The 18,666-nt window shown below is 45.2% G+C and overlaps 1 long non-coding RNA gene across 4 annotated transcripts in view; it reads left to right on the forward strand.

Moving 5' to 3' along the window:
• LOC142830381 (uncharacterized) overlaps nt 1-14,953 on the forward strand; it is a 100,904-nt gene extending 85,951 nt beyond the window's left edge. The window contains exons 4-6 of one of the 4 annotated variants that reach the window (XR_012905571.1): nt 7,205-7,511; nt 8,493-8,602; nt 8,725-14,953. This is a non-coding gene — a long non-coding RNA (uncharacterized LOC142830381). Of the gene's footprint in view, nt 1-7,204; nt 8,608-8,724 lie in introns of all 4 variants that reach the window. The other 3 variants (XR_012905572.1, XR_012905570.1, XR_012905573.1) reach the window with 3 other exon arrangements.
• Nucleotides 14,954-18,666: the final 3,713 nt, after the last annotated feature.

An 18,666-nucleotide genomic window follows, 5' to 3' on the forward strand; every position in this document is an offset into this window, starting at 1 on the left:
GTAGGAACTAACGATACGGCCAAGACCCGACCCACACCCCGGACAGACAGTTCTCAGGGGTGCCCCGCTTGCAAAGCAGTCCTGGCTTGGATTGCCCGGAGTACCCACACTGGGCACATCACACCACTCGGCCATCAGCCCGGCTGCACTTGCCGCAGGCTGCCGTCTGGGAGAGGGGGCAATTGGGGGGCTGCAGAAGCCCGCAGAGCCAGCCCAGTCCTCCCCATCGGGGGCTCGTACCCCATACCTCCCTCACCTCCTTCCACTTACCCCTCCCTAGCCCCCCTTCCTGATGTACAAAATAAAGGACAATTGTATTCAAAAGTAGAATCTCTCTTTATTGAACAAAACGGGGGGAGACTGGGAAAAGGAGGTGGGAGAGGGGAAGAGAGAGGGTGGGAGAGGGGAGGGCAACTACAATGATGAGGAGTTTGGAACAGGTCCCATATGAAGAGAGGCTAAAGAGACTGGGACTTTTCAGCTTAGAAAAGAGGAGATGGAGGGGGATATGATAGCGGTCTATAAATGCATGAGTGGGGTGGAGAGGGTGCATTACAGAAAAGTTCTTCATTAGTTCCCATAATAGAAGGACTAGAGGATACCAAAGGAAAGAAATGGGTAGCAGGCTTCAAACTAACCACAGAAAGTTCTTCTTCACAAAGCAAATAGTCAACCTGTGGAACTCCTTGCTGCAGGAGGCTGTGAAGGCTAGAACTAGAACAGAGTTTAAAGAGAAGTGAGATCAATTCATGGAGGTTGGGTCCATGGAGTGGTATTAGCCAGGGGGTAGGAGTGGTGTCCCTGCCCTAGGTTTGTGGAAGGCTGGAGAGGGATGGCACGAGACAAATGGCTTGGTCACTGTCTTTGGTCCATCCCCTCCAGGGTCCCTAGGGTTGGCCGCTGTTGGCAGACAGGCTACTGGTCTAGATGGACCTTTGATCTGACCCAGTACGGCCATTCTAAGCTCAGGGTCGGGGGTCTCAGTGGACCACCTTGATTTTCATGCAAACCTGCTCCTGGGTGGCCAGGCTGGCAGCTCTCCTGCCCTAGACGGCCGCTTTCCTGTGCCTAGTGCGGAGGTCGGGGACGAGGTCCACGATGTCTGCACTGGACCAGGCAGGTGCCCACCTCTTTCAGTCCTGGGCAAACTCCCGGGAGCTTCCAGCCTGGTTCCGGGAAGAGGGGGAGGGCTGGGGGACATCGGGTGGTGGGCTTGAGCCGTGCCAGGTGCAGGGTCTGCTGGCTGGGTGCTGGCAGGCTTGCACCTGGCACGGGAACTGTAGCCAGCCTGTGCCCCTTTAAGGGGTCTGGGGCCGGGAGGGGGGCAATAGAGTTTCCCTTGTGTTGGCCAGAGTGGCCACCAGGGAAAGCTAGGGAGGGCTAGCCTCCCACTAGTTCGAATTAAGGGGATACACACCCCTTAATTCGAACTAGTAAGTTTGAACTAGGCTTAGTCCTCGTACAATGAGGTTTACCTTGTTCGAACTAAGCGCTCCGCTAGTTCGAATTAAGTTTGAACTAGCGGAGAGCTAGTGTAGCGCCTATCAAAGTTAATTCGAACTAACGTCCGTTAGTTCGAATTAACTTTGTAGTGTAGAAATACCCCAAGAGAGGAAAGAATATCTTAGCGAGCAGGCTTGCAAACCTAACGAGGAGGGCATTAAACTAGCTTCATTGGGGGATGGTGACCAAAGCCCTGAAGTAAGTGAGGAAGTCGGATACTGGGAAGAAACACAAGGAGGACCAAGCAACAAGGGAGGACCCCTGATTTGAACAGAGAAGGTAGGGCGGTCAACTGGTTATCTAAGGTGTTTGTACATAAATGCAAGAAGCCTGGGAAACAAACAGGAAGAATTAGAAGCTCTGGCCCAGTCAAAGAACTATGATTGGATTGGAATAATGGAGATTTAGTAGGATGACTCGCATGACTGGAGCGCTGTCATGGAAGGGTATAAACTGTTCAGGAAGAACAGGCATAGGGGACTTTAATCACCGGGGGTACGTCTACACTACAGCGCTAGTTCGAACTAACTTAGTTCGAATTAGTTAATTCGAACTAAGCTAGTTCGAACTAACGCATCTAGAACTAAAAACTAGTTCGAACTAGCGTTTTGCTAGTTCGAACTAGTAAGTCCACATTGAGTGGACTCTGAACAGGGCTTAAGGATGGCCGGAAGCAGTGCCGGCAGGGCATCAGAGGAGGACTTAGAGCGTGGAGATGCTGTCTCAGGCTAGCCGAGGGCTGCGCTTAAAGGGTCCCGACCCCCACCCCGGACACACAGTTCTAAGGGGTGCCCCTCTTGCAAAGAAGTTCTGGCTTGGAGTGCCCTGAGTGCCCACACTGGGCACATCACACCACTCGGCCATCAGACCGGCTGCACTTGCCGCAGGCTGCCATCTGGGGAGAGGGGGCAATTGGGGGGCTGCAGGAGAGCTTCCACCCCCAGAAGCCCGCAGAGCCAGCCCAGTCCTCCCCATCGGGGGCACGTACCCCATTCCTCCCTCACCTCCTTCCACTTACCCTTCCCTAGCCCCCCTTCTTATTGATGTACAAAATAAAGATAACGTTTCTTCCAACATTGACTCTGTCTTTATTGAACAAAACTGGGGGAGACTGGGAAAAGGAGGTGGGAGAGGGGAAGAGAAAGGCTGGGAGAGGGGAGGGCAACTAACATGATCAGGGGTTGGGAACAGGTCCCAGATGAAGAAAGGCTACAGAGACTGGGACTGTTCAGCTTAGAAAAGAGGAGATGGAGGGGGGACAGGATAGAGGTCTCTAAAAGCAGGGGTTGGGTGGAGAGGGTGCATTCAGAAAAGTTCTTCCTGAGTTCCCATCAAGAAGGACTAGAGGACACCAAAGGAAAGGAATGGGTAGCAGGCTTGAAACTAGTAAGAGAAAGTTGTTGTTGTTGACAAAGCAAATAGTTAACCTGTGGAACTCCTTGCTGCAGGAGGCTGTGAAGGCTACAACTAGAACAGAGTTGAAAGGGAAGTGAGATCAAGTCATGGAGGTTGGGTCCATGGAGTCCTATTAGCCAGGGGGTAGGAGTGGAGTCCCTGCCCAAAGTTTGTGGAAGACTGGAGAGGGATGGCACGAGACAAATGGCTTGGTCATTGTCTTCGGTCCATCCCCTCCAGGGTCCCTAGGGTTGGCCGCTGTTGGCAGACAGGCTACTGGGCTAGATGAACCTTTGGTCTGACCCAGGACGGCCATTGTAAGCTCAGGGCTCAGTGTCGGGGGTCTCAGTGGACCCCCTTGATTTTCATGCACACCTGGTCCTGGGTGGCCAGGCTGGCAGCTCTCCTGCCCTAGACGGCCACTTTCCTGTGCCTAGTGCGGAGATCGTGGACGAGGTCCACGATGTCCGCACTAGCCCAGGAAGGTGCCCGCCTCTTGCAGTCCAGGGGAAGCTCCCGGGAGCCGCCAGCCTGGTCCCGGCAAGAGGGGGTGGGCTGGGGGGCATCGGGTGGGTGGCTCTGTGCCGTGCCAGGTGCAGGGTCTGCTAGCTGGGTGCTGGCAGGCTTGCACCTGGCACGGGCACCGTAGCCAGCCCGTGCCCCTTTAAGGGGTCCGGGGCTGGGAGGGGGGCATAGAGTTTCCCTGGTGTTGGCCAGAGTGGCCACCAGGGAAACCTGGGGAGGGCTAGCCTCCCACTAGTTCGAACTAAAGGGCTACACAGCCCTTAGTTCGAACTAGCTAGTTCGAACTAGGCGTTAGTCCTCGTAAAATGAGGTTTACCTAGTTCGAACTAAGCGCTCCGCTAGTTCGATTCAAATTCGAACTAGCGGAGCGCTAGTGTAGCACCTATTAAAGTTAGTTCGAACTAACGTCCGTTAGTTCGAACTAACTTTGTAGTGTAGACATACCCCCAGGCATCTGTTGGGAGACCAATATAGCAGTACACAGACAATCCAGGAAGTTTTTGGAGAATGTTGGGGATAACTTCTTGGTACCAGTGCTGAAGGAACCCAACCAGAGGCCATGCACAGCTTGACTTGCTGCTCACAAACAGGGAGAAACTAGTAGGGGAAGTAGAGGTGGGTGACAACCTGGGAAGCAGTGATCATGAGATGGTAGATTTCAAGATCCTGACCAAAGGAAGAAAGGAGAGTAGCAAAATACACACCCTGGGCTTCAGAAAAGCAGACTTTGACTTCCTCAGAGAACTGATGGGCAGGATTCCCTGGGATGCTTACATGAAGGGAAAAGGAGTCCAGGAGAGCTGGCAGTATTTTAAAGAAGCCTTATTGAAGTCACACGAAGAAAAGCAGCAAGAAAAGCAAATATGGTAGGCGACCAGATTGGCTTACCAGGGAAATCCTTGTTGTGCTTAAACACCAAAAGTAAGCTTACAAGAAGTGGAAACTTGGACAGATGACTAGGGAGGAATATAAATAAATTGCATTATCAGGAAGGTGAAAGCGCAATTGGAATTGAAACTAGCAAGGCATATGAAAGGTAACAAGAAAGGTTTGTACAGGTATGTTAGCAATAAGAGCGTGATCAGAAAGGGTGTGCGGCCTTCACTGGATGAGGGAGGTAAGCTAGTGACAGATGATGTGGAAAAAGCTGAAGTACTCAATGCTTTCTTTGACTCTGTCTTCACAGACAAGGTCAGCTTCCTGACCAATGCACTAGGCAACACAGAATGGGAAGGCGGTGGACAGCCCTTGGCTGGCAAAGAACAGATTAGGAACTATTTAGAAAAGCTAAACATACACAATTCCATAGGTCTGGATTTAATGTATCCGAGGGTTCTGAGGGAGTTGGAAAAAGTAATTGTGGAGCCTTTGGCTATTAAAAACTTGTGGAGATAGGAGAGATCACAGATGACTGGGAAAAGGCAAATGTAGTGGCCATCTTTAAAAAAGGGAAACACAATCCAGTGAACTACAGAGCAGTCAGCCTTACCTCACTCCCCAGAAAAGTCATGGAGGGGATCCTCCAGGAATCCATTTTGAAGCTCTTGGAAGAAGGGAAGGTGATCAGGAGTAGTCAGCATGGATTCATGGGGGGCAAGTCATGCCTGACCAATCTGATTAGCTTCTATGATGAGGTAACTGGCTCTGTTGATATGGGAACATCAGTGGGTGTGATATACCTTGACGTTAGAAAGGCTTTCGATATGGTCTCCCACAATATTCTTGCCAGCAAGTTAAGGGGATATGGATTGGGTAAATGAACTGTAATGAATAGAGGGCTGGCTAGATTGTCAGGCCCAACAGGTAGTGATCAATGGATCAATGTCAGGTTGGTGGTCGGTTTCTAGCAGAGTGCCCCAAGGATATATTCTAGGGCCAGTTTTGTTCAACATCTTTATGAGGGGATGGATTGCACCCTTAGCAAGTTTGTAGATGACACTAAGCTAGGCGGAGAGGTAGATACACTGGAGGGCAGGTATAAGGTCCAGAGTGACCTGGACAGATTTTTTTTCATGTGGGGTGGGTTCTGGGGTGGTTAAGGTATAGGACATTTGCCTAAAGAGCACAGGGGTGGCGGGATCAAGTTGACAACTGCCCAAGAGATATGCTCCACTTTACTCTCTCTTGACCTACTAAGAAAGAATGTACATATGTATTAAGAGCACGTAGCTAATTAAATTTAAGCTTTTAGGACAAGAAGCAATGGACTTAAACTGCAGCAAGGGAGGTTTAGGATGGACATTATGGAAAAAATTCTTAACTGTCTGGGTGGTTAAACACTGGAATAAGTTGCCTGGGGAGGTTGTGGAATCTCCATCTCTGGAGATATTTAAGAGCAAGTTAGATAGACATCTATCACGGATGGTCTAGACAGTACTGGGTCCTACCATGATCTCTCAAGGTCCCTTCCAATTCTAGTGTTCTATGATTCTCCTTTCACTGTAACTCAGGAGCAACTCTAGAATAGGTGATTATATTCAGGGCTTGACAAAGTATTGAATCTACTCGCCCGTGGTGAGTAGATTTCAGCCGGGCACCCCGTTCATTTACAGTGTATGCATGTGCAATGCGGGTCTTGCACACGCGAAGTGCATGATTGGCAAGTGGCTTTTGCCACCGTTTGTCAAGTCCTGATTATACTCATGTTGTGGTGAGAGAGGTCCAGGTTGGATATTAGGAAAAACTATTTCACTAGGAGAGTGGTGAAGCACTGGAATGGGTTACCTAGGGAAGTAGTGGAGTTTCCATCCCTACAGGTGTTTAAGTCTCGGCTTGACAAAGCCCTGGCTGGGTTGATATAGTTGGGATTGGTCCTGCATAGAGCAGGAGGCTGGACTTGATGACCTTCTGAGGTCTCTTCCAGCTCTATGATTCTATGATTCATGCCAATGAGACGAGAATCTATATTATGCTTCACACACTGCCTGTTGTGAAAAACAAACAGCCCTGTAGCCACTTTGCTAAGTTGTGTGCAGGGGCAGGGCAAGCAGGGGAGTCTGTCTGGGGGCTCCCTGCTGTGTCCGCAAGCCCGATTGTTTTGCCCAGGCCTGCTGTAGCACCAGCGCGGGCTCCCTGCTGCAGGGGAAGCAAGGGAAAGCTGGGATTAAGCTTCAAAAGAGCTATATCTGGCTCCCTAGTGAGCCATAGTTGGTCCACGAGCCATAAGTTGCCAACCCCTCCTTTAAAACAACATATGCATGCATACAGGACCACATGCTTAGATCACATGTCATGTCAGAACTGCTGATCTCACAGTCTAGAATAAATAGTCCCCTTGCCATGAATACAGGGGACCTGACTATATGGCCTCTAAAGAGGTACTTTCCTTCCAGTCCAATGATTATTTTATTCTATGATTTTAGTTGTGGAAGAGTTAATGAATGCAGTGGAGATGTATTTATTTTTGAGTCTGCTGGCTACAGACAGGACCTGTAGTAGATCCATCTGGCTCTCTCTAGCTCCCATAACCAAAAGTCACTAGTGGAAGCCAAAGTCCTTACGCAGGCCCAGGGTCTCTAAATCATGGCCTGGATTAAATAGCATCCAAGAGGCAGATTACATCTTTGCAGCCACTCTCTGTGTATGCTGATGATTGTGTCTAAGCCTTACCCTTTGCAGGGGGAAGGAAGAGGGATGATATAGTACAGGAGAAAGAGCTGAGGAGGGGGGAATGGGACAGGCAGATGACAGTGTGTAGAAGAAGGGGATTATTAATTTAATTTATGGTGTTTGTGATTTTGTCTTTGTGTGGGGTCTAAGCAACATTTAACTTTGTACACAGTAGACATACACTGGAAAGCAGAAACCACCATGTCAAAGAAAGAAGGATGACAGAAATTGAAGGAGGCCAAGCAAAGACAAGATGTTGTGCTGAAAGCTATTCCTTTTCTCCTAATGTTTTTTCCGCCTTCTAAATCTGGTGGTGAGAAAGTACAGGCAATTACCAGTCCAAGTGAACCTGCTGCACCTCCACCTGATGAAAAGGAGCAGCCTGGCTGTCATTGTGACTTCTGTAGCTGCAGTGCCACCTCACTGCTCTGAAGACTTTCCCAGTGATGGCAATATAAAAATACCCTCCAGCAATCCAGGTGAGTGGGACATGACTTCTCAAGATCTCATTGCATACTGGACTGAGAAGAGCCCAGAGAAATACCAGAATCTAGATGCTGACTTTTCATTGACAAAGTGAGACTACACCAATCGGAATTATTATCTGTCCAAATCAGTGTTTAGATATGTGAAGCCTACAAACAGATTGGCAAGAGACAATGGCTCCTCCATTCACCTTCAAAATGAAAGTGTTCTGTTTTTATTGCCTCTTGTTTTCTGATGCCATAAAATGTTGAAATTGCATTGCAGCTGTATTAGTCATTAATGGTCACTAACTGCAGGGGAGAACATTCCTTCTCTCTTCTAACAAGGGTCAAAAATGTTCTCCAATCCACCATGCCTCAAGAACACCCATGTCCCTCTTGAGCATTGAGAATGAAATTGTCAGATCTTTGAATTACCATGACATAATTCATGACTTTGCAACAGCTACACCCAGAAATACAAAATTGTTTAGAGAATTGAGTAGAATAAATGTGTTAAATTTATATAAATATGATGACTTCATAATTTTTTTTGCAAATGTAATTCATACCTAGGTCCTTCCCTCCCATTAGTCTTAGGCCCCTCAAAATCTTATTTCATCCCTGTTGACTAGTTCACTCTATAAATTTTATATATAATAAAATACAGAAAAATCCTATAGACTTACATGGACCAATGTTCCCTCTAAGCTTTTCCCTCTAAGAGTAAAGTTTGTCATGTGCACCAATGCATGTGCAGATGTGAAACACCAGTAGAAACACATGCGTCTGACTGTGGGCACTCTGCTAATCAGATGTGTGGCATTTGAATCACTCCTGTGCACCTGCACAAGCACTCAACTTCCAGTGAACACGAATCTCCTGGACCTTTAAACTTTCAAAGACAAAATGTGAGTACTTGAAGGATACTAAAGATAATCAGGCCGAAAGAATTCTAGGACATTTTAAATATTTTTTCTCTCCCTTTTTGCACAGGAAAATGTATTATATATAGCTGTGTAAAAGGCCCCCCAAATTAAATGCTGCATGGTTTCCTTCTTGAGAGGGAGAGAATCTCTGAAATGATCTTCGTGAGGAATGATGAGGTGAGGTGAGGCTCTCACAGTTACTGCTTTCTTAGCAAGAGGAAATAGCAAATATTTGGAGCAACCAATTACATTGCCTTCAGAATGAAGTGTAAACCCCCCTTTGTTTAATATTCCCACAGACACCAAATCAAAAGGAACAGAAGAAGAAAAAAGGGAATGTGAGGAAGAAAAAGAGAGATGCAAGAACTTCAGAGAAGAAGAGGGAGAAGAAACTGAAAAATTCTAGATAATGAGGAAATAATTTATTAACAATACCATGTCAAAAACAGGAGTCATACCTGTGACTTCTTTGGATAAAGGGGGAAAATGGAAGGAAACAGACCATGGGCCAGTTGTGATTTAATATAGAGTGACTCTTTTGGAAGGTACTCAGATACGATTAGGTTGAGTGCCATTATAAGAGCCTGAATAGATAGAGTTAAAGACATATGACAGATATATTGTCCACCTAGCAGGCTTCCATTACTTTTCTCTTGTCATCAAGCAATCACTCATTTATATGGCGAGCTCTTCTGGCATATGAAATCATGGTCAGCTATATAGGAATCACCATATTTGCACAAATCAAAGCTAAAATTCATTCACCGTCAATGAAAGAACAAATAAAGTGCTGGATGCAATCAGAGCAAAACAGAGATCTAATACATTTGCAAATGATTTCCTCCTTTTTTTTTGTCCAGTTCCAAACAGGCCCAAATGAATCCATTATTTCTATTGTTTACATCATGAATGCATCAGTTTCACTCAAGTGCTTACAAATGCACTAAAAGTTGTGGTTAAATGTAATTATGTAAATGATAGCCATTTGTTTGCTACATACAGTAATGTTCTACTCCTTTGGAGTCCAGTATGAAGTGATGTAAGTTTGAGCTTTTCAGCTATGCCTCTTTATGGGACTGTCTATCTTCTAAAACATTGAAAGACATGGATCTTGCATTTATTGTGTTAAAACATCTATATTACATAATTGGTTATTTATTAATAATTGATAAAAAACTATTTCTATATCACAATTAGGGGTAAGAAGAGGAATCTATTTCTTAATTTTGGAATACAGTATGTGTTAACTGAACAGTGCATTTCCTATTTCTTTTTAAAACATGTACATTTTTTACCTTTAAAACCAGCACTGTCATGCCTCTCATTTGCTTTATTGAAGATCTGATTTCTAAATCAACATCATGAAATTGGGACTGCTAAGAGGTATGAAGCTCTATTAAAAGGCCAAAAAAATTAGGTGGCCTGCTTGTACCCAGACCACCTGCACCCTATGAGCCCCCTAATGGTTTTGGGGCACAGCAGTCTTTCTCAATTTACCCTCTTAGACTGTTTAAGAAACTCAAGAAATAATTACTTCCTTTCCTTCCCTCCTCAGCTTATAATTTATTAAATTAACATTCAAAGGAAAGTTCAAGTCCACCCAAAAATCAACCAATAAAAGTTTTCTCTTCCCTATCTGGTTGAAATCTCAGTCCTGACTCTCTGCAAGCATCTGCTCATTTCTAACAGGTTAAAATCCTGAAATATTTCTCCTTTCTGCTGCTCCTCAGGGGGAAATCACCCTGGTCTCACTCTCCCAGGACTGACTCCTTCTGTAATCAGGGGTTGCTAGGCCCAGCCCTCCATCCCTTAAGTCCTTCAACGCATTACCGAGCTTTAAAAATAAACAAATAAACAAACAAACAAGAAATGTTAGAGAAATGGTCTGAGGTAAACAGGATGAAGTTTAATAAAGAGAAATGCAAAGTGCTCCACTTAGGAAGGAACAATCAGTTCCATACATACAAGATGGGAAGCGACTGTTTAGGAAGGAGCATGGCGGAAAGGGATCTAGGGGTCACAGTGGACCACAAGTTGAATATGAGTCAACAGTGTGACACTGCTGCAAAAAAAGCAAATATGATTCTAGGTTGTATCAACAGGTGTGTTGTAAGCAAAACTTGTGAAGTCATTCTGCCGCTCTACTCTGCACTAGTTAGGCCTCAGCTGGAGTACTGTGTCCAGTTCTGGGCGCCACATTTCAAGAAAGATGTGGAGAAATTGGAAAGGGTACAGAGAAGAGCGACAAGAATGATTAAAGGTCTAGAGAACATGACCTATGAAGCCAGGCTTCATGAACTGGGCTTGTTTAGTTTGGATAAAAGAAGATTAAGGGGGGACATGATAGCAGTTTTCAAATATCTAAAAGGGTGTCACAAGGAAGAAGGAGAAAATTTGTTCCTCTTGGTTTCTGAGGACAGGGCAAGGAGTAATGGGCTTAAAGTGCAGCAAGGGAGGTTTAGATTGGACATTAGGAAAAAATTCCTAACTGTCAGGGTGGTCAAATATTGGAATAAATTGCCAAGGGAGGTGGTGGAATCTCCCTCTCTGGAGATATTTAAGAACAGGTTAGATAGACATCTGTCAGGGATGGTGTAGACGGAGCTTGGTCCTGCCTTGAGGGTGGGGGGCTGGACTTGAGGTCCCTTCCAGTCCTATGATTCTATGAATATTATCATATGCACACTGAACAAAGTTTCATGTGGCCATGGCAACAGGTCTATGATTGTAATGTATTTATCCCAAAGTCCATGTATTCAGTTTTTTAAGGGTGTGAATGATACACATCTCTACCTAATATAGAACATATTATACCTCACTAACATAGATACCATGACAAATTGAGAAGGATAGTGTCATGGTACACATCACAAGTAAAATCTCTGAGACGTAGATAGATAGTATACATAAATAATGGTAGAACTGATAAAAATATGTGTTCTTTACAGATTTCAGATAAGATGCCCATCTGGTCTAATATCTTTATGGTGAAATTGAATTTCCCCATTTTCTAGATTAATATATCTACCTTTGGCTGACAAAAACTTCTCTACAGAGTAGACCACATCGGAGCTACTATTTATTTTTCCATATAATCAGTATGGCAGGCTGACAGGAACAAGAATAAGAAGTTATTTTTCATGAATAAAAAATACAATATGTGGTACAGAGAAAATACCTCTTGCAACTTTCTGGCTGCATATAACAGAAATTCTGCACTAGTGGTTTATGATGATCTTTATATCTCTGTCTGTGGAATTATATCCCTTCAGGCCCAGCCAAAGAGTTTGCCCAAGGTGGCACGCTGCCATCAGGCCCTGGCTGGTAGATGCTCTAGTTTAAGTCAAACCCAGTTGAGGGGTTATAGAGTCCAGCCTGGGCAGCACAAGTTGCTCACTGGATATATTTCACAACACCTCTAGATTTAAGAAAAATTTCAACTGACGTCTATTTCATTGTCATCTGCCAGGCTTTCACTGTTCACTATGACATCATTATTCACTACCGTAACATTTCCAATAGAAGCCCCCAGCATCTATTGGTACAAACGGCCCAAGACCCCCAGCTTGTATTGGAGACCTGACATTTATTTGACAGACCTAGCAACAATTAAAATATCTGGTCAGTGCCCCCCAGCATTTAACAGAGTAAAAGACTCATGTTGAAGTTAAAGGTTTTCATTTTGGAGGTTAATGTATCATTTTTTGTGACTTGAGACTATTTTCAATAAGGTCAAAGATGACTGTGTCACCCCTGTGTTTCAGTAAGCTGGTATAAGTTTACCTGTGTGTGAGACCCAGAGTTCCCCCTCCCTGTTCCTTTTCTGATGTTCAGCATAATGAGAATCACATAGATGCAGGAGGTCATTTACTTGTTAAAATATACCATACTAAGTCAGCCTGGATGGTCCAGCTATTATTTTAGGAGACTGAGAATCAGGTCTCCTCATTTCTTTCCTGATTCCGCCATTGACTCACTGAACATCCTTGGGCTAGCCACATAAGGTGGGGTTTTCAAAAGAAGCCACGTTCCATTTAAAAACACCCTGATCCTCTGCCTGAGTACATCCTTCTACAAAATATATAATCAGACCTGGCCTTCGGTGCAATGATGCTGTAAGCAATAAAGGGTTGGACATCATCTGCACAATTTTTCCCAATTCTTGTCTAGTTCAACGGCTTGGCTAGTCTCCTGTATGCATCATTTCCCCTCAAATATAATCCCTCTTTCTGCTTGCTTGTTTGTAGTCGTAAAAGGGAGCCAGTATATTAACAGAGAGAAAAGAATAGTTCAAGACAGTTTTAGCAAATGACCAGAATTGTCTTACTGTTATTAGGAATTCTCCTTAAACACCTGAGCTGTAGACCACAACCTGCAGCCCGTGGCTATCTCTGAAAACTGAACAATGTCCAATTAATAATTAAATTTGTCATAGCATTAGTGATATTTTCCATTCTAACAGTAAATATTTTTTAATGGGGTCACTGTAGTTAGCCTATGTCTAAAACTGTTGCAGAAGGCATAACAGTATTTTCTTACAACAGCCAGCTGTAAACGTGAACCTGAGATAACTTGTGTTTGTAAAATGCTTGGAGGTTTTCAAATGAAAGATTTTTAAATTACTGTAAAATAAAAATATCTTTTTTATAGTCGGAGTTAATGGGTGATACACTAGACTTTCTTCTCAAAAGAAAACAAAAACGCCAAAATAATTTTTCAAGGTTGAAAAAAATATTCTGTGCAAATAAGTTAGCTGAACATTGTTTAGTCCTGATCAGCAATTAAGCCATTTGAATCAGCAAGTTATGTAGAAATCTATAGAAACACAAGGTGAAAGTTACTTAAAGACAACTTATGTTGAATGGTCTTTTCTATATAATTTAACCAAAACTATTTAGCCTTAATTTAGATTCCCTTCCATGTGCAGAATCAGGAACCAATGCACTAAAAGGCTGCCTTCATCCATTTCTCACAGTACCACAGTCTCCCAGATCAGCACCATTTTTAGGCTAGGTGACACAGGCAGCTGAGTTGACCCAGTGGGGTGCTCTCTGATTTTAACCAGCTTAAATATTCATTGAACTACTAATTTATTCTGACTGTGTTGCCCAGCCACAGTTTTCCCATGGATTGTATGCATACTCCTAGTACTAGAAAATAATACTACAATGCAGAATGTAAGATTTTCATTGTGGGGGCAGGTTTGGATGCTGGGGGAAATAGCACTTTTAAAACTTTTCCTAATGAAAATATTTATCTTTCTCATATATCATTAATTACTAAGTGAATAAGTAATTAATTATAATTAAATATTCATTTTTTATGCACTGGTGAAAAATGTGGATTTTCATCAAATTTTACATTTATGAAATTAATTAGGTTATTCAAAAAATTTTACTTGATTATATTATTCTTTGCAAGATATTTGTCAAATGTCCAGGATGATTTTAATTGTTATATAATAAGGTAATTGAGTCATTTTAAAGACATTTGTCTCTCCTGTTAATCTGTTTAAAATGTAAATTTAAAAATAATTAGTTTTCTTCATCAGAGTGAAACAAAACAATGAAAAATGACAGGATAAAATCTTGAGGATTGAATAGCTTGTAAGACTTAGTGAGATAGAATCTTTCCATTCTTAGGTTTCTGCTTTGGATTCAGTTTCTAAATTGTACAGTAATGAAAGCTCATCACCTATTAACCATCTTGTTAGTCTTTAAACAGCTACATAGTTTTTCCTTTTGTTTTAGCAAGATCAGACTAACACGGCTACCTCTCTACTACTATTCAGCCTGCCCTTAGAGACCATCTCTGAAGAGGGATCAGCTGTCATGAGTGACTACTTGCAGGGCCATGAAACACCACTGCTGTCTGGCGTTCAAACCTTTGAATAGAGACAAGCAACCACTTTTACTAACTGCAAAACACACAAGTGGCTGCGGCTAGACTATGAAGAAGATTGACATTGCAGCAGTCAATCTTCTGGTGTTCGATTTAGTGAATCTAGTAAAGACCTGCAAAACTGAATGCTTACGGTGCCCCCGTTGACACCAGAATTCCTGCTCCTTGTGAGAAGTAAGGGAAGTTAACAAGAGCATTTCTCCTGTCACTCTTCCACTGTGAGGATGATGCTGAAGTTCTGCTTAACGTATGTTGACTCCAGCTACATTATTTATGTAGCTGGAATTGCATACCTTAAGCCGACCTTTGGCTGTGGGGTAAACCTGGCCTACAAAACTGGTATGCACAGCAGCAGGGTCCAAATTAACACTTTCTTCTCCTCAAAATAATATGGGTAGATTTATGGTTCAATTTGCTATGAAATAAGTTTTTATATTAACAAGTTCTCATAACCTAGGGTACGTCTACACTGCCACCCTAGTTCCAACTAGGGTGGCTAATGTAGGCATTCGAACTTGCAAATGAAGCCTGGGATTTAAATATCCTGGGCTTCATTTGCATGTTCCCGGGCGAGTGCCATTTTTAAATGCCCATAGTTCGAACTACCTGCCCACAGCTACACGTGGCACGGACTAGGTAGTTCAAATTAAAGCTCCTAATTTGAACTACCGTTAAACCTCCTTGCAGGAGGAATAACAGTAATTCGAATTAGGAGCTTTAATTTGAACTACCTAGTCCATGTGGCGTGTAGCTGCACACAGGTAGTTCGAACTAGGGTGGCAGTGTAGACATACCCCCACAGATTAAAACACACGTTATCTGCCAGGGAACTCTTTCTCTTCCCTACAACTCTTCCTGTCCCTCTTTCTGTTTGAGGACACTACTTATATCACCATTCATCTACATCATTAACCAAACACTCCCAATGCCTGCTCAATATTGCCATTTTCCTTTACTCTAACTTTCAAGTCTCCCTGTTGCGAGTTAAATGAGTGTGAGTCAACTGTCACTCAAAATCTCATTCTCCTCCCCACAGCCTGTTCTTGAGAAAGAGAAGAGATTTCAACCTCAGAATGTTCCTGTTGTTTTTCTTAAACAGTGTCTTCCACTGTTTGTATTACTGAAAATTAGATTGTACTGAAATGTAAGGCACAGTTTGGGTGGGAGTTGGTTCCATACCTATAGACAAATGAGAATGTGAGAGAGAGGCAAGGGAGGGGGACAAGATGGGTCTTTCAAATGAAATCTATCTATAGTGAAGCAACTACTTTTTCATTTTATCTATCAGGCAATAAATATTCATAAGCCTATTAACTGAAACCCCATGAGCTGAGACATTTCTGAGCCCTTATAATGCAAGTTGTGTACCTACCGTTCACACCCTATTTCTTGAGTCTATTCCCAATTAAAGTGCCTTCTTTCCCAGACATTACCACTTACGGAACATTATTACAGTCTAAGTAAAATCAGACAAACACTGATAAATGAGTTCAACCTGTGACCGGGATTTTTCCTTCTGTAAACAAGTAGGGTATGTCTACACTAGAAAGTTAGTTCGAACTAACGGACGTTAGTTCGAACTAACTTTCCTATGCGCTACACTAGCGCTCCGCTAGTTCGAATTTGAATCGAACTAGCGGAGCGCTTAGTTCGAACTAGGTAAACCTCATTTTACGAGGACTAACGCCTAGTTCGAACTAGCTAGTTCGAACTAAGGGCTGTGTAGCCCTTTAGTTCGAACTAGTGGGAGGCTAGCCCTCCCCAGGTTTCCCTGGTGGCCACTCTGGCCAACACCAGGGAAACTCTATGCCCCCCTCCCGGCCCCGGACCCCTTAAAGGGGCACGGGCTGGCTACGGTGCCCGTGCCAGGTGCAAGCCTGCCAGCACCCAGCTAGCAGACCCTGCACCTGGCACGGCACAGAGCCACCCACCCGATGCCCCCCAGCCCACCCCCTCTTGCCGGGACCAGGCTGGCGGCTCCCAGGAGCTTGCCCTGGACCGCAAGAGGCGGGCACCTTCCTGGGCTAGTGCGGACATCGTGGACCTCGTCCACGATCTCCGCACTAGGCACAGGAAAGTGGCCGTCTAGGGCAGGAGAGCTGCCAGCCTGGCCACCCAGGACCAGGTGTGCATGAAAATCAAGGGGGTCCACTGAGACCCCCGACACTGAGCCCTGAGCTTACAATGGCCGTACTGGGTCAGACCAAAGGTCCATCTAGCCCAGTAGCCTGTCTGCCAACAGCGGCCAACCCTAGGGACCCTGGAGGGGATGGACCGAAGACAATGACCAAGCCATTTGTCTCGTGCCATCCCTCTCCAGCCTTCCACAAACTTTGGGCAGGGATACCACTCCTACCCTCTGGCTAATAGGACTCCATGGACCCAACCTCCATGACTTGATCTCACTTCCCTTTCAACTCTGTTCTAGTTGTAGCCTTCACAGCCTCCTGCAGCAAGGAGTTCCACAGGTTAACTATTTGCTTTGTCAACAACAACAACTTTCTCTTACTAGTTTCAAGCCTGCTACCCATTCCTTTCCTTTGGTGTCCTCTAGTCCTTCTTTATGGGAACTCAGGAAGAACTTTTCTGAATGCACCCTCTCCACCCAACCCCTGCTTTTAGAGACCTCTATCCTGTCCCCCCTCCGTCTCCTCTTTTCTAAGCTGAACAGTCCCAGTCTCTGTAGCCTCTCTTCATCTGGGACCTGTTCCCAACCCCTGATCATGTTAGTTGCCCTCCCCTCTCCCAGCCTTTCTCTTCCCCTCTCCCACCTCCTTTTCCCAGTCTCCCCCAGTTTTGTTCAATAAAGACAGAGTCAATGTTGGAAGAAACGTTATCTTTATTTTGTACATCAATAAGAAGGGGGGCTAGGGAAGGGCAAGTGGAAGGAGGTGAGGGAGGAATGGGGTACGAGCCCCCGATGGGGAGGACTGGGCTGGCTCTGCGGGCTTCTGGGGGTGGAAGCTCTCCTGCAGCCCCCCAATTACTCCCTCTCCCCAGATGGCAGCCTGCGGCAAGTGCAGCCGGGCTGATGGCCGAGTGGTGTGATGTGCCCAGTGTGGGCACTCAGGGCACTCCAAGCCAGAACTTCTTTGCAAGCGGGGCACCCCTTAGAACTGTGTGTCCGGGGTGGGGGTCGGGACCCTTTAAGCGCAGCCCTCGGCTAGCCTGAGACAGCATCTCCATGCTCTAAGTCCTCCTTTTATGCCCTGCCGGCACTGCTTCCGGCCATCATTAAGCCCTGTTCAGAGTCCACTCAATGTGGACTTACTAGTTCGAACTAGCAAAACGCTAGTTCGAACTAGTTTTTAGTTCTAGATGCGTTAGTTCGAACTAGCTTAGTTCGAATTAACTAATTCGAACTAAGTTAGTTCGAACTAGCGCTGTAGTGTAGACGTACCCTTACTTTGTCATGTAGTGGTATTGTGAAGATTACAGATGTAAAGGTCTTACCATTTTTGTTATTGTATCATGCATTTACATCTGAACCCAGAAAAGCTGAAATCATTCCATTTACCCAATAATTTCAGTCTGAATAGAAGAGACTTAACCTGCAAAGGCTACTCTCTGTAGCAACAGCATACTTTTTATTGTGGCAACTTGGGCAGAAGAGAGTCTGTACTCCCAACCAAGGACTGATTTGTGTGACTATATGTCTAAGGGGCTATGTCTAAACTGCCCCCTCTTGCACAAAAAATATGCAAATGGCCCCTCCTCCTACCCCCCCCCCCCCCCCACGGACCCTGGCTCCACTCCAGCTGACCTTCCTGTCCACCTCATTAGGCCCCCAGACCTGCCCAACCCCGATGACATCCCCAAACCCAAGGGTGCTCAGCAAGATGCCCCAACACTGCTCCCAGTCCTTAGCCCCCCTCCCAATAATGAGCCCCCCTCCCAGTTCAGACAGCCCTCCTTCGTTTATGTTTAATTAAAAAATGACTTTTTTTTTTTTTGAAAACCACGCAGGTGTGTTTATTGGGAGGTCGGGGTAGGGGCAAGGGGAGGGAGTGAGAGGGGGAAGGGAGAGCGAAGGAAGGGTGCAGGCCCTGGGGAGACTTACAGTGGTTCCTGTGAGAACCTTTCCCTCAGGGCCTCCCAGATGCACACCTCGGGCTGATGGGCCTGGCTGGTGGCAGCTGTCCAAAGCCCCGGCACTCACGGGAGGCCTCTACCACCCACACCAGGAGGAAGGCCTCCGCCTTGTGCCCTACTGTCACGTTGCTGAATTGGAGGGAAGCAGCCAAATCGCTGCTGCACCCCTAGGTGGGGGTGTTGGCCCCAGAAATTGGTGTGGGGGGAGCCATGTGGGGTATTGAATGGGAGATTATTGTTTGTTAATC

The sequence above is a fragment of the Pelodiscus sinensis genome, chromosome 8 (genome assembly GCF_049634645.1).
Source record: "Pelodiscus sinensis isolate JC-2024 chromosome 8, ASM4963464v1, whole genome shotgun sequence".
In the NCBI taxonomy this organism is placed as follows: Eukaryota; Metazoa; Chordata; order Testudines; family Trionychidae; genus Pelodiscus; species Pelodiscus sinensis.